Source organism: Musca vetustissima, unplaced genomic scaffold, assembly GCF_032173495.1.
Source record: "Musca vetustissima isolate MV318-11 ecotype Yass unplaced genomic scaffold, APGP_CSIRO_Mvet_v1 utg76885, whole genome shotgun sequence".
In the NCBI taxonomy this organism is placed as follows: Eukaryota; Metazoa; Arthropoda; class Insecta; order Diptera; family Muscidae; genus Musca; species Musca vetustissima.
This window is the reverse complement of record NW_026885094.1, coordinates 1-12,853: the sequence shown is the minus strand read 5'-3', so window position 1 is coordinate 12,853 and position 12,853 is coordinate 1.

The following is a 12,853-nucleotide window of genomic DNA, read 5'->3' as shown; positions in this document are numbered from 1 at the left end:
TTTGAAGTATAAAAAATTAATGACATTATTGATAATTCCTATCTTTTACAGTATTAGACACATATTATAACATTATTCTTCCATTATGTCTTATACATAATAAAAAGTAATACCACTCTACTCACACACACGAAATCAGCTGATTAACAACACACACTACGTTTGCCACTAACCATAGACAACAAGAAAACTCCCCTAATTTATCAACTGTGTTACGACGACGACAATAATTTTTTTCCAACCATGACATTATTTTGCTCTTTCCTTTTAGTTATTAATTCGTGAATTTCCAATTCGTATGTGTTCTATATATCGTGTTGTAAATTGATTGAGGAAAATTACTACCAAAAAAATGATTATGAAAACTATGAAAACCCTAGTGATATGAAAGTTTTCAGTATATGGATTTGTTAAAAACAAAACTGTGACGAGTGTCGTTTGCGGACGGACAGAACGTTAGTTTCTTTGGTTGTGGGTACGCGTATGCTTTTCTATCCCCGACCTTTATTATATTGACCCCAATAGCAACAACAACAATTCAAACATATATCTTTGTGCGGGAATATTTTTCGTTCAACAAGATCGAACAAGTGTATCCCATTTATATATTAATAAAAGAAGAAGAATTATACAAAGTGATCCAAATCTAGCAACAAAAACAACAAACAAGTATTGTTATTATCCCAAATCATAATCATATGCATAAAAAGAAAGTTCCATTTTCCAGCAGCTTACCAGTGTTGTGAGTGTGGAATTCTTGTGGGCTTTCTTCTATCAATAAATCTTCTACCAAAAAGAAAAAGAATAAAACAAAAAAATCCAATACAGGCTGCTCTAACTAATAACGAAAATAACAGCAGCAACAACAACACCAGTAATACAATCAAATTAAAACGTGAAATAAAGTGTATGGGAAAAAGGTTCGTTTGTCCGTGCCTGTTTTATTTTGTTTTTTTGTGAAGTATATTTGGTGTGTTTCTTTTTTCTTTTAATATTATTATTTTTATTATTATTGTAAATGTGTAATATTTGTGTGTGCTGCTGCCTTTCTTTGATTGAGTCTGTTTGTGTGCGTTTGTATAGAGCCCCTCATTGTTTATTTGATCTTTTTGGTGTCGTCACAATACTCTCCTCCTTCTCCATCTCCTCCCTGACTTAAATGATTGTCATTCAGTCGCATGATTAAGTAATAATTTCTCTTCAATAAAAAACACTAATGTTTGTGGAGCTGCTGGCATCCAGGAGATTTAAGGAGAATGATAAAAGAAGAAGAAAGTCAAAGCAAAATAAAATAAATTAATAAAATACCTTCTCCCCCACCCCCCGAAAATTTTTATAGATCAAATAAACAACAAAAAAGTGTCAAATAAAATAAATAAATAATCCTCTTGTTGAATTGTCATTTAATGTGAAGAGAGGGCGCGCGTGAGCGAGAGTAAGCAAAACAGAGCAACATCAGTGTCAATCTCTTCAAAGTGCCGAAAAAATACATATTGTTTGTGAGAGTAATCATTTGCATATGATTTTCTTTCAGTGAAGAAGAAATTAACTTCTAATAATCAAAGAAAATAGTGAAAAATTAAAGATTTCCCAATATTTTAAAAGAAAAATAAAACAAGTGCCTGTACAATATCGTTCTGATAGTGATTGTTTAAGTGTTAAACCTTAAAGAAAACAAATTATCTCGAATATTTGGTACAAGAAGAATATTAATAAAGAATAATAAAAAATATCTTAAGCCACAAAAGCAATTTGAGATTACCATTCAACAACCAACTACCTGTTATCAATTATTGTAAAAATTTTACAATTTTCATTTGAAAAAATAACAAATCATTACTTGAATGCAAAATAATTTGTTGTTACCACACAACAACAACAATCGCAAAAAACCATGGGTGCAATATCAAAATTAGCGAATAACAACGCCACCAACAACACAGCTGGTGGCGGCAATAACAATAACACGGTCATGGTCACCACCACCAACACCAATAGTTTGCAGATCCCCAACAAATCAGCTGTTGATCTTCATCAAACCACTTCTACAAATTCTACATCAGCAACTCCAGGAATGACCAATAACCCACCCCAATCAGCAGCAACACCAACTGTTGCATTGACAGCCAATGGCAAACCCAAAGAGAAAAGAAGGTAAGTTTTTTGTTTTTTTTCGTTGGTGATTAAATAAGCAAAAGTTTGGTAGTTTTTTTGCTGTATCAGCAATTATTGTTTTTCTTTTGCCTCCACTACCACCAGAGTGAAGTTTGGAATGGTATTGGTTTTTTTTTGTATAATATCACTTGAGATTGAGTTTCTTTATCGGCAATACATTAATATTGTATGGGGAATGTAATGAAACGTATATTCTCGAAATTTCTATACGCGAAGTTTTGATCGGGAGTACAAAATTAGTTTATGCAGATCATAATTTGTACATTAAATTGAAGGGAGTAATTAGTGCAAAACGTAGTAGATCATTTTAAGCTTCGGGACTCAGCTCCATTTCTATTAATTTATATTTATACAATAGATATTTTTTGGAGGTTCTTAGAACCAAGAAACAAAGAAAAGACTTTTGTAATTTTGCTTTGAAAAGGTGATTAAGTCTCGTGACCTGTGCTGATCTGTCCATAGGAAAAAAAGACTGAAATATCTTGCCACCGATTAAAACCATCTTATTGAAAAACTAAACTGGATAACCCATTAACTTCATAAGCTCATCATCCGTTCTGAATCGTTTTTGGATATATAGACTAGATTAGATAAATAAATTGAATGTAAAAGGACTTCCAAAATAATGAAAAGAAGAAAGAATATTAAAGTAATGAGGGCCCTTAAGGGAAGCCCACCCATTCTCGATTTTAATTTTTCAAGATTTTCAATGAGCTGGTAAATCAATACCAATGCATTTTAAGGTTTGTAACTTTGCACATATATATTTGAAGATTTAAAAGAGAAGACAAATAATTTACAAAAAATTTTTGTTATTGCTTTGTTGTTGTTTTTTGTAATTAAAGAAAGTTCCTTATTTTTGATGGCGGTCATGATGACTCCTCACTGTAACATCGGAATCCGAAAATTCCAACGGTGTTAGAAAGAGTACATGTCTGGCTCTCTTATGAACTAGGATTATTGTCTTCGCTCTAAAATTAATAAAATGGCGGACCTTTGAAGAAATATTTTTGGAAAATCGCCGATTTTTGACCAAAAACCAAAAGTTAAAAAATAAGGAAGATCTTCACCGATTGGCTTTATCCTAGTTCATATGATAGCTATACACTCACAGAGAAACGTGTAAAAAATTGGAATCGATTGCGTTATTAGTTTCTGAGTTATCGTGCCCGCCATTCGCAAAAGAGAAACACGCTTTTAAAGTTTGAGAAGCCCTTTAGCCGTCACTTGATGCTGACACAATAAATCGGCTATATCTGCAGGAGTTCTTGAGATTAAATCCCGCTTTTTTTGCAGCAATCAGCGTAGGGTTTATATGTTTCAGTTGGCCTATTATTATTTTTATAGAATATCTGTTCCTCCTTGGAAGGTTGTTTGATACCTGGATTTCGATTTCACCTATATATAAATAACCTGATAGTTCGTTGGTTGAATTGTCTTCTGAAGTAACAAGGTTGGTGAAAGCCCCCATTCTGAGATTGGCAGGAAAAAACCTTCTGATACCCCTAAATGCCATATAAAAAATGGTTGAAGACATCAGGGTATGTTCAGCAACTGTGAATTCTCCAGCGGAAGCCGCAAGCGTAACATTGCCATGATGTACATCACAGGCTCTCTGTTTCACCTCAGATACACTTCTCCAGCCTTGTACGTGGCACACTTGGTGAAAAGACCGTCATTCGTTGTGATTCTCCACCCACAATTTTAAGTCCGCTATTCATCTTTTCGAACTACTTCAAGATTTTTACCCATTATGAGTGGTGGAGTCAACAACCAAGTTACCATTTCCAACGACCTACGACAGCGAGCTTCCAAACCTGCCAAAAGATAATCTCATCGAGTGATTTCCTAAATCGGGTTCCACCAATGAACTTCGCTGGTCATCTTTGTCAATTAATGTCATTAATAAATTATTAATGAATTCCGCAGGTTCCATATTTTAACAATATATAACCTTTGCTCCCTATATAAGGTGACCTGACCAAACCGTAGTTTCTTAAGATACACTAATAAACTTCGCTGAAGCACCACTCGGGATCAACTTTGGCAATCATTTCAACAAGAGAGGGGTCTAGATTCGAAATGAGCCGAGTCGCCTCCGAACATTGTGTAAAATCAATTGGGCGCTACAGCAACAATAGCCATTGTCAATTATTTCAACTCGTCTGATAGCAGCTTCTCCTTGTTTCTTCATGGCCGCTGTCTCCGTCGACGCAATCGAAGTTTTGTCTTTAGAATTGCATACACCGTCAATTTCGGTACTTTTGAGGGTTTCGGAATTTATAAAACAATTGTTTTATAAATTCCGAAATTGTTTTATAAATTCTAACCAATTTGTTCCGAATGAAAATAGACCGAAATGGCCAAATTTTATACAATCGTGTACGCTTATAACGAACTTTCCTGGTCCCGAAGTTTTAAGACATATTTTTCATAGAAATCTTTACTCTTAAAGCGAACTACGAATATGGCGAAATTTTTAAAAAGAACTATTTATTCGGTCCCATCCTCCAGATCTCATCTACTTTAATTCGGTTTTAACAAACTTACTATAAATATACAAAAGACGGGTACGGGTACCCGGTTATATCCGGTTCTAGTGGGCATAATTTTAAAGCTTATAAAAACACTTTACCATTAAGCGGTGATATGATGATAATATCAAACCGTTTTGAATATACAGTCCAAAAACTGGGGTTTGGACCCCGATTTTTTTGAAAAACTGCCTAAAAGTCGAACATGGGTCCAATCCTAACTCAAATGGTAGACTTGGGCCCAATCCAAACTCAAATAGACCACAATTCGCCCTTTCGAAAATCTGTCTATAGGAGAAAGTCTTAAATCACCAGCCGAGGGCCGGCCACCCCCACAAAACTATTATATTTAAAAGGAGATTTTGTTGCGTAACCGGTGCAGGTATCTGTCCATAGGAGGAGGTCTTAAATACCCGGCCGAAGGCCACCTAAAAAACTTTTCAATTTAAGGGGAACCCCCATTCTCGGGGTCAAAAATTTTTTGGATTTAATTCGATTCTACACTAATTAAAGAATGTATCTACAAAATTTCAGGTGAAAGCCTCAAGAACTCCTGAAGATATAACCGATTTATTGTGTCAGTATCAAGTGACGGCTAAAGGGCTTCTCAAACTTTAAACGCGTTTTTCTCTTTTGCGAATGGCGGGCACGATAACTCAAAAACTAATAACCCAATCGATTTAAAATTTTTACACGTTTCTCTGTGAGTGTGTAGCTATCGTATGAACTAGGATAAAGCCAGTCGGTGAAGATCTTCTTTATTTTTAACTTGGTTTTTGGTCAAAATTCGGCGATTTTTCAAAAATATTTTTTCAGAGGTCCGCCATTTTGTTAATTTTACAGCGAAGTCAATAATCCTAGTTCATACCAGAGCGAGACATATACTATTTCTAACACCGTTGGAATTTTCGGATTCCGTTGATCCAGATGCCCGCCATCAAAAATAAGGACTTTTCTTTAATTACAAAAAACAACAACAAAGCAAAAACAAATTTTTTTTTGTAAATTATTTTTCGTCTTTTTTAAATCTTCAAATATATATGTGCAAAGTTACAAACCCTTACAAGCATTGGTATTGATTTACCAGCCGATTGAAAATCTTGAAAAAATTAAAATCGAGAATGGGTGGGTTTCCCTTAAAAGGAGATTCTGTCGCATAGCCGGTGTTGGTATCTGTCCATACGTGAAAATCTTAAACCCCATTTTATATTAACCGGATCCGTAGAACCGGGTACCGGTATACGAACTATCCTTGGTCCCTACGTGTTCGCTTTAACCGTACATTACTGTAATTTGTTAATTTTTCTGACCCCAATTTGGTCTGAAATATCCAAAAGGGCAACATTGGTCAGACGTGCTTACTTGTTGTTAAAGGAGAAGACATGTTACTTAAAATCTTTTTCTTTAATATTTAAATTCGAACCGGATTATAAAAAGTATTTTGTATACACCCCTTTCTCATTTGCCAATGTGAGATATAAATCCCCTAATCCTTAGACCCAATGTGTTTTAATCACCCTCTGTTATTAAGAATGACAGCATTTAACAAAAATTAACCGCAGAAAAATACTAAAAAAATAATTCAGGGAAAAGATTATATTACGAATATTATGTCTCATCAACCTTCCGAGAAAGTGATAAGCGTCAATAACATATTTTGGACATATACACGCTTATTGAAAACAATACTCCGAAAACTAACAAAGGTATGAGGCGGAATCGGGACATTGACAACAAAAATCATAAAATAGAAATTGTTGACCATGAAAATTCTAATCTATAACAACACGAAAACGAAATTCTTATTACATAAGTTATTAAATAAACGAAAAATCAAACAACAAATAGTATGAACCATAATGAAAGTAATGATAAAATGCACATGCTTGTCTGTCTGTCAGTTTGCTTTGAAAATTTCATTTTCGCAATAATACAACAAGCTTTCATAAGCAAAAGAAAATAAATATATGGGAAATTGAAAAAGAGAGCGAGAGAGCAAATAAAAATATTGAATGGAAATCACTGGAAAATAATCATTGATTATCGCGCCCCCCACCAATGAAAATGCATATATCATCGTGTGAGAGTCAGTCACATTGACCGAGACCTTGTCTTTTTCATATCATGTAAAGAATAGAAAAAACAAAAATAATAATTAAAAGAAAAAACAACAACAATATCATAGATATTTGAAAAAAGCTATATCTACATATGCATTTGATTGCTCTAGAGCGTGTGTGTTGGATGGTATGAAAACAAAACCGATAATAAAAAACAACAGCAAAGAGGAAAAAAGCTAAAAATATTGTGTGTGTCTGCTTTATTTTTATTAATTAATAATAAAGCTCGTGCTACCTACCAGCTTGTGTTGATTACTACGAAAATTAAATGCCGAACAATTCTTCCCGCCATTACCATCGGCCAAACAAACCGAACGATGAATATCAACAAAACACACACAAGACACGAGCAATGAAAATCCCCCCCAATTCCGATAAGATTGAAGGAGGGTGGCTATAATAATGTTGGGGAAAATTTAAGAGGATTATTTCAAGGACTATAAAAGAGGCGTGGATTATTTCAAGGACTATAAAAAAGGCGTGGATTATTTCAAGGACTATAAAAAGGCGTGGATTACATCAAGGACTATAAAAAAGGCGTGGATTATTTCAAGGACTATAAAAAAGGACGTGGATTATTTCAAGGGCTATAAAAAAGGCGTGGATTATTTCAAGGACTATAAAAGGCGTGGATTATTTCAAGGACTATAAAAGGCGTGGATTATTTCAAGGACTATAAAAGAGGCGTGGATTATTTCAAGGAATATAAAAGAGGCGTGGATTATTTCAAGGAATATAAAAGAGGCGTGGATTATTTCAAGGACTATTTCAAGGACTATAAAAGAGGCGTGGATTATTTCAAGGACTATAAAAGAGGCGTGGATTATTTCAAGGACTATAAAAGAGGCGTGGATTATTTCAAGGACTATAAAAGAGGCGTGGATTATTTCAAGGACTATAAAAGAGGCGTGGATTATTTCAAGGACTATAAAAGAGGCGTGGATTATTTCAAGGACTATAAAAGAGGCGTGGATTATTTCAAGGACTATAAAAGAGGCGTGGATTATTTCAAGGACTATAAAAGAGGCGTGGATTATTTCAAGGACTATAAAAGAGGCGTGGATTATTTCAAGGACTATAAAAGAGGCGTGGATTATTTCAAGGACTATAAAAGAGGCGTGGATTATTTCAAGGACTATAAAAGAGGCGTGGATTATTTCAAGGACTATAAAAGAGGCGTGGATTATTTCAAGGACTATAAAAGAGGCGTGGATTATTTCAAGGACTATAAAAGAGGCGTGGATTATTTCAAGGACTATAAAAGAGGCGTGGATTATTTCAAGGACTATAAAAGAGTCGTGGATTATTTCAAGGACTATAAAAGAGGCGTGGATTATTTCAAGGACTATAAAAGAGGCGTGGATTATTTGAAGGACTATAAAAGAGGCGTGGATTATTTCAAGGACTATAAAAGAGGCGTGGATTATTTCAAGGACTATAAAAGAGGCGTGGATTATTTCAAGGACTTTAAAAGAGGCGTGGATTATTTCAAGGACTATAAAAGAGGCGTGGATTATTTCAAGGACTATAAAAGAGGCGTGGATTATTTCAAGGACTATAAAAGAGGCGTGGATTATTTCAAGGACTATAAAAGAGGCGTGGATTATTTCAAGGACTATAAAAGAGGCGTGGATTATTTCAAGGACTATAAAAGAGGCGTGGATTATTTCAAGGACTATAAAAGGGGCGTGGATTATTTCAAGGACTATAAAAGAGGCGTGGATTATTTCAAGGACTATAAAAGAGGCGTGGATTATTTCAAGGACTATAAGAGTCGTGGATTCTTAAAGAATATTTTTCAAGGACTATAAGAGGCGGGGATCTTTTAAAGAATATTTTTCAAGGACCCACACAAGGTGTGGATTTCTTAAAGATTATTTTTTCAAGGACTATGAGAGGCGTGGATTATTTCAAGGACTATAAAAGAGGCGTGGATTATTTCAAGGACTATAAGAGTCGTGGATTCTTAAATAATATTTTTCAAGGACTATAAGAGTCGTGGATTCTTAAATAATATTTTTCAAGGACTATGAGAGGCGTGGATTTTGTAAAGGACTATAAGAGACGTGGATTTTGTAAAGGACTATAAGAGACGTGGATTTTTTCAATGACTACAAGAGGCATGGATTTTGTAAAGGACTATAAGAGACGTGGATTTTTTCAAGGACTATTTTCAAGGGCGTGGATTTTTTAAAGGACTATAAGTGACATGGATTTTTTAAAGACTATAAGTGACATGGATTTTTTTAAAGACTATAAGAGAGGTGGATTTTTTCAAGGACTATAAGAGGAGTGGATTTTTTCAATGACTACAAGAGGCATGGATTTTTTAAAGGACTATAAGTGAGAGGTGGATTTTTTCAAGGACTATAAGATTAAAAACAAAAATTGCGAGGACTTAAAGAGTCTTGGATTATTTAAATAATATTTTTTTCAACGATCGTTACAAGGGGAATTTTTAGGACTATAAAAAAGATAGATTTTCGATGATTATAACGAGTAGATTGTTAAATGATAGTTTTTCAAGCATTTTAGTTTGCATAGATTCTTTAAGGATCTTTTTGCAAATTCTCTACGAAGCGAGGACTTTCTAACGGACAATATTTCAAGTTCTATAGGAAGCGAACATTTTTAAAGGATAGTTTTTCGTAGACTTTATGAAGCGCGGATTTTTTAAATGACTATAATAAGCGAAGTTTTTTAAAGGATAGTTTTTCAAGGTCTACAAGAAGCGTTGTTACAGTGCTTCCTAAATATCACAAACTATTGACGTATTTAATCGCTTGGCCTTGCAGTATTATATTTACCCTACTGCGTTTGTTATTTTCCTGGCCTTAGTTGTATTGATGTTAATCTGACGTCCAACATAGGGATACAGTCTCTCTAGGTCTGCAAATGTTGACTGCATGCGGGATATCTTGTGAGAGAGAATACATATACCATCCGCATGTCAGACTTTGAATTCTCGTGAAAGACTAATTGCGACTTTGTCTCATCTCTGAACTGTGTGTGAACTGTAGGGCAGAGGGCATCCTTCCTTGAAGCCGATGATAAATTGTTCTATTAGGACTCGTAGGATTTTGCCTGGTGTTTTCAGCTTCTAATTAGTCTGAGTGCAGCATGTTTATATCTTAGAGGTTTTTCCATTTGTTTTTGACTTATTTTCTGAACTACAGTTGCTAGAATTTTGTACATTGTGTCGGACAGTGTTATTGACGAAAATTTTGTAATCGACATCTCGTAACTATTGTAAATTGATTACTCTCCTAGACTAGGCTTACAAAAACTATTTGTGATCTCTTAAACATTAAGTTAATGTACCCACATCATTCAGCAATAAATATCCAAAACTCTGGAATTTTTTGGAATATTCCATTTTTTTTTGTTTATTTGGGTTTCACCTCCCTCAGCTCCCAACATTTCCATTGAGTATTAGAAGAGGAGATGGAAGAAATGACAAGACAAACAAACATAGATAGAGCTTCAAATGATGTTCATACGACGACGGCATCTAATCTTATCTGCCGGGGCAAAAAAGCTTGTTAAATTCTGCCGGTAGGCAATGATTAGTTTGCACGACTCCAAAAAACCTCTCTTTTTTTGGGGGTTCCAGTTTTTAGATAGGGGTGCCAGTTAGGGGATTTTTGCTAATGAGGGACTTTTATTGAAAATAATTAGGGCAAAAAATTAATATTCGGATCAATTTTTCGAGGGAAATATCCCATAGTACCGAAATAAGTTTCAATTTGTCCTAGACCCTACTAGGACTGTTTTCAAAATACGAGCTCAGATTTTCATCTTAGAGAATTTCTTCACTATGAAATTTTTTACTTGATATTGTCATGTCTACTTTTCCCAATTTTTTTCTCTTTTGATTTTAACCCTCCCTTTCCTATTACCAAAGAAGTATGCCCATATCGGCATTGTTTTTTTATTTTGTTTTGTTGTGCTATTGTCTTTCGCTATTTTAGTTGCCGGTCGATTTATTGTTGTGTCCTTGAAATAATGGTGTTGTTGTTGTTGTTTTTTCTAGTTGGCACCATACCACCCTTGTCGGCATTTCGTATTCGTATTTCGACGGGTTTGAGGGTTGAACACAACATTATTGGAAGTTCATTGACCTTATTTTTGGTTTTTTGTTTTCATCAGCTTTTCTATACATTCGTTTGTCAATTCTTCTACACTTCTTTCTTATGTTGTGGTATCCTCTATGGTTTTTTTTGGTACTGTTTTTGGAATTTATGAGGGCTGAAATCATAACACACATGCTGCCGTCACGTGATTGTTGCATGTTGTTGGTTGTGTGTCAAGGCAATTTTCAAAAAAATATTGGAATGGGTATTATATGCGCATGCGTTGTTGATGGACAATAAAATGAAATTTTTGATATTTTTTTGACCTTAAAATTCTTTAATAAATCCACGCCTCAGTTGGCCCTTGAAAAATTATTCTTTAATAAATCCACGCCTCAGTTGGCCCTTGAAAAATTATTCTTTAATAAATCCACGCCTTCTCCTATAGACCTTTAAAAATTATTCTTTAATAAATCCACGCCTTCTCCTATAGACCTTTAAAAAATATTCTTTAATAAATCTTTAATAAATCCCCGCCTCCTATAGACCTTAAAAAAAATATTCTTTCAGGAGGTCCTTTAAAATTTTTCAATAACAACTACACGTTGACAAATTTTTCTGTTAAGCATTGTGGTATGTCCTTATTTGTCCCTTCTTACATCCAAATATTTTAATTTTTATATTTAGAAAACCAATTAGTCCTTCCAGCTACCAGATATGTAAATAAGGATAGCTATCCCTTAATTAACACACACATTCTTTGAAGATCATCAAAGAAGAAATAAACAACAAATTTTCCCACTCCAGATTAAATTAATTTAATACAACAACAATCTGTCACTCACTGAATAATAAGAGGATCACTTGACGGACAGACAAATGTGTCTGGGCAATTGAAAAAAAGTCCAAAGAGATCACATGCAATGACATGAAAACATAAAATGTCAATAATGACAAATATCAATTGACAAATATAAATTGAAACAATCAATCCCAAAATGGATGTGGAAAACAGGTCCATCAACAAGAATCCTCTTAAGTACATTATCATGTCCACAAGAATGGATTATGATTAGATCAATGTGTGGATGGGAAAATTGTATCCTGGAAATCTTCTCTAAGTAGAGGTTTGAATAGAAAAAAAAAACTGAAATAATTTTATGTTGTTGTTATTGTTGTAAATGAAAAACAAGCATTTCAGAAAATAAAAACAACAACAACTACATGGTGGCAGGCTCGTTGTTACAGCCAGCCAGCCATAAGACGGTATTGAATCGTCACGTAGGCCAAAATCAAAATCAATTTGCCCTGAGGCATACTAGAGAGCGAGACATGGCTGGATGGGTGCCTGTTGAGCAGGTATGCATTACAACAACAACACCGCAAACACAAAATGCAGCAGGCCAGCCTGGCTTTAATTTGAAACTGAAATTATAAACTAAACGACGCGTCATTGATTTAATCATGCCAAGAAAAATATGGAAAACTAAAACCCAACTCTCCACACCCACCCCTATGATGATGCCAAAGAAAATGTGGTGGCGAGTGGCCCACGCGATTGCAGTGTGATCTGTTGGATGGGTGCATTGAATAAAAATCTTCCTTTTTTGACTCGTTTTTATTTTTTCAGAATTAAAAAAAAACGACAATAAACTGAAACGAAACAAAAACGACCAACCAACCGGCCAGTAATCAAATTGTATTCGAGAAGAATTTAAATGAATTTTTGTCTAAAGTCGAGGCAATTTTTGTTTTTGTGGTTTCAAATTTACCTAAAGTGTACTCAGCACAAAAAAAACAACAGCAACAAGAACAAAAACGATTAAATGGTTGGACATACTGCATCGAATTTCCAACCGGTTGATGGTTTGTTTTTTATATTCTCTTTAGAACAGCGTCATGGGACACCCGACTGTATAAGGTGGCCATATTGTTCTTTACAACAACATCA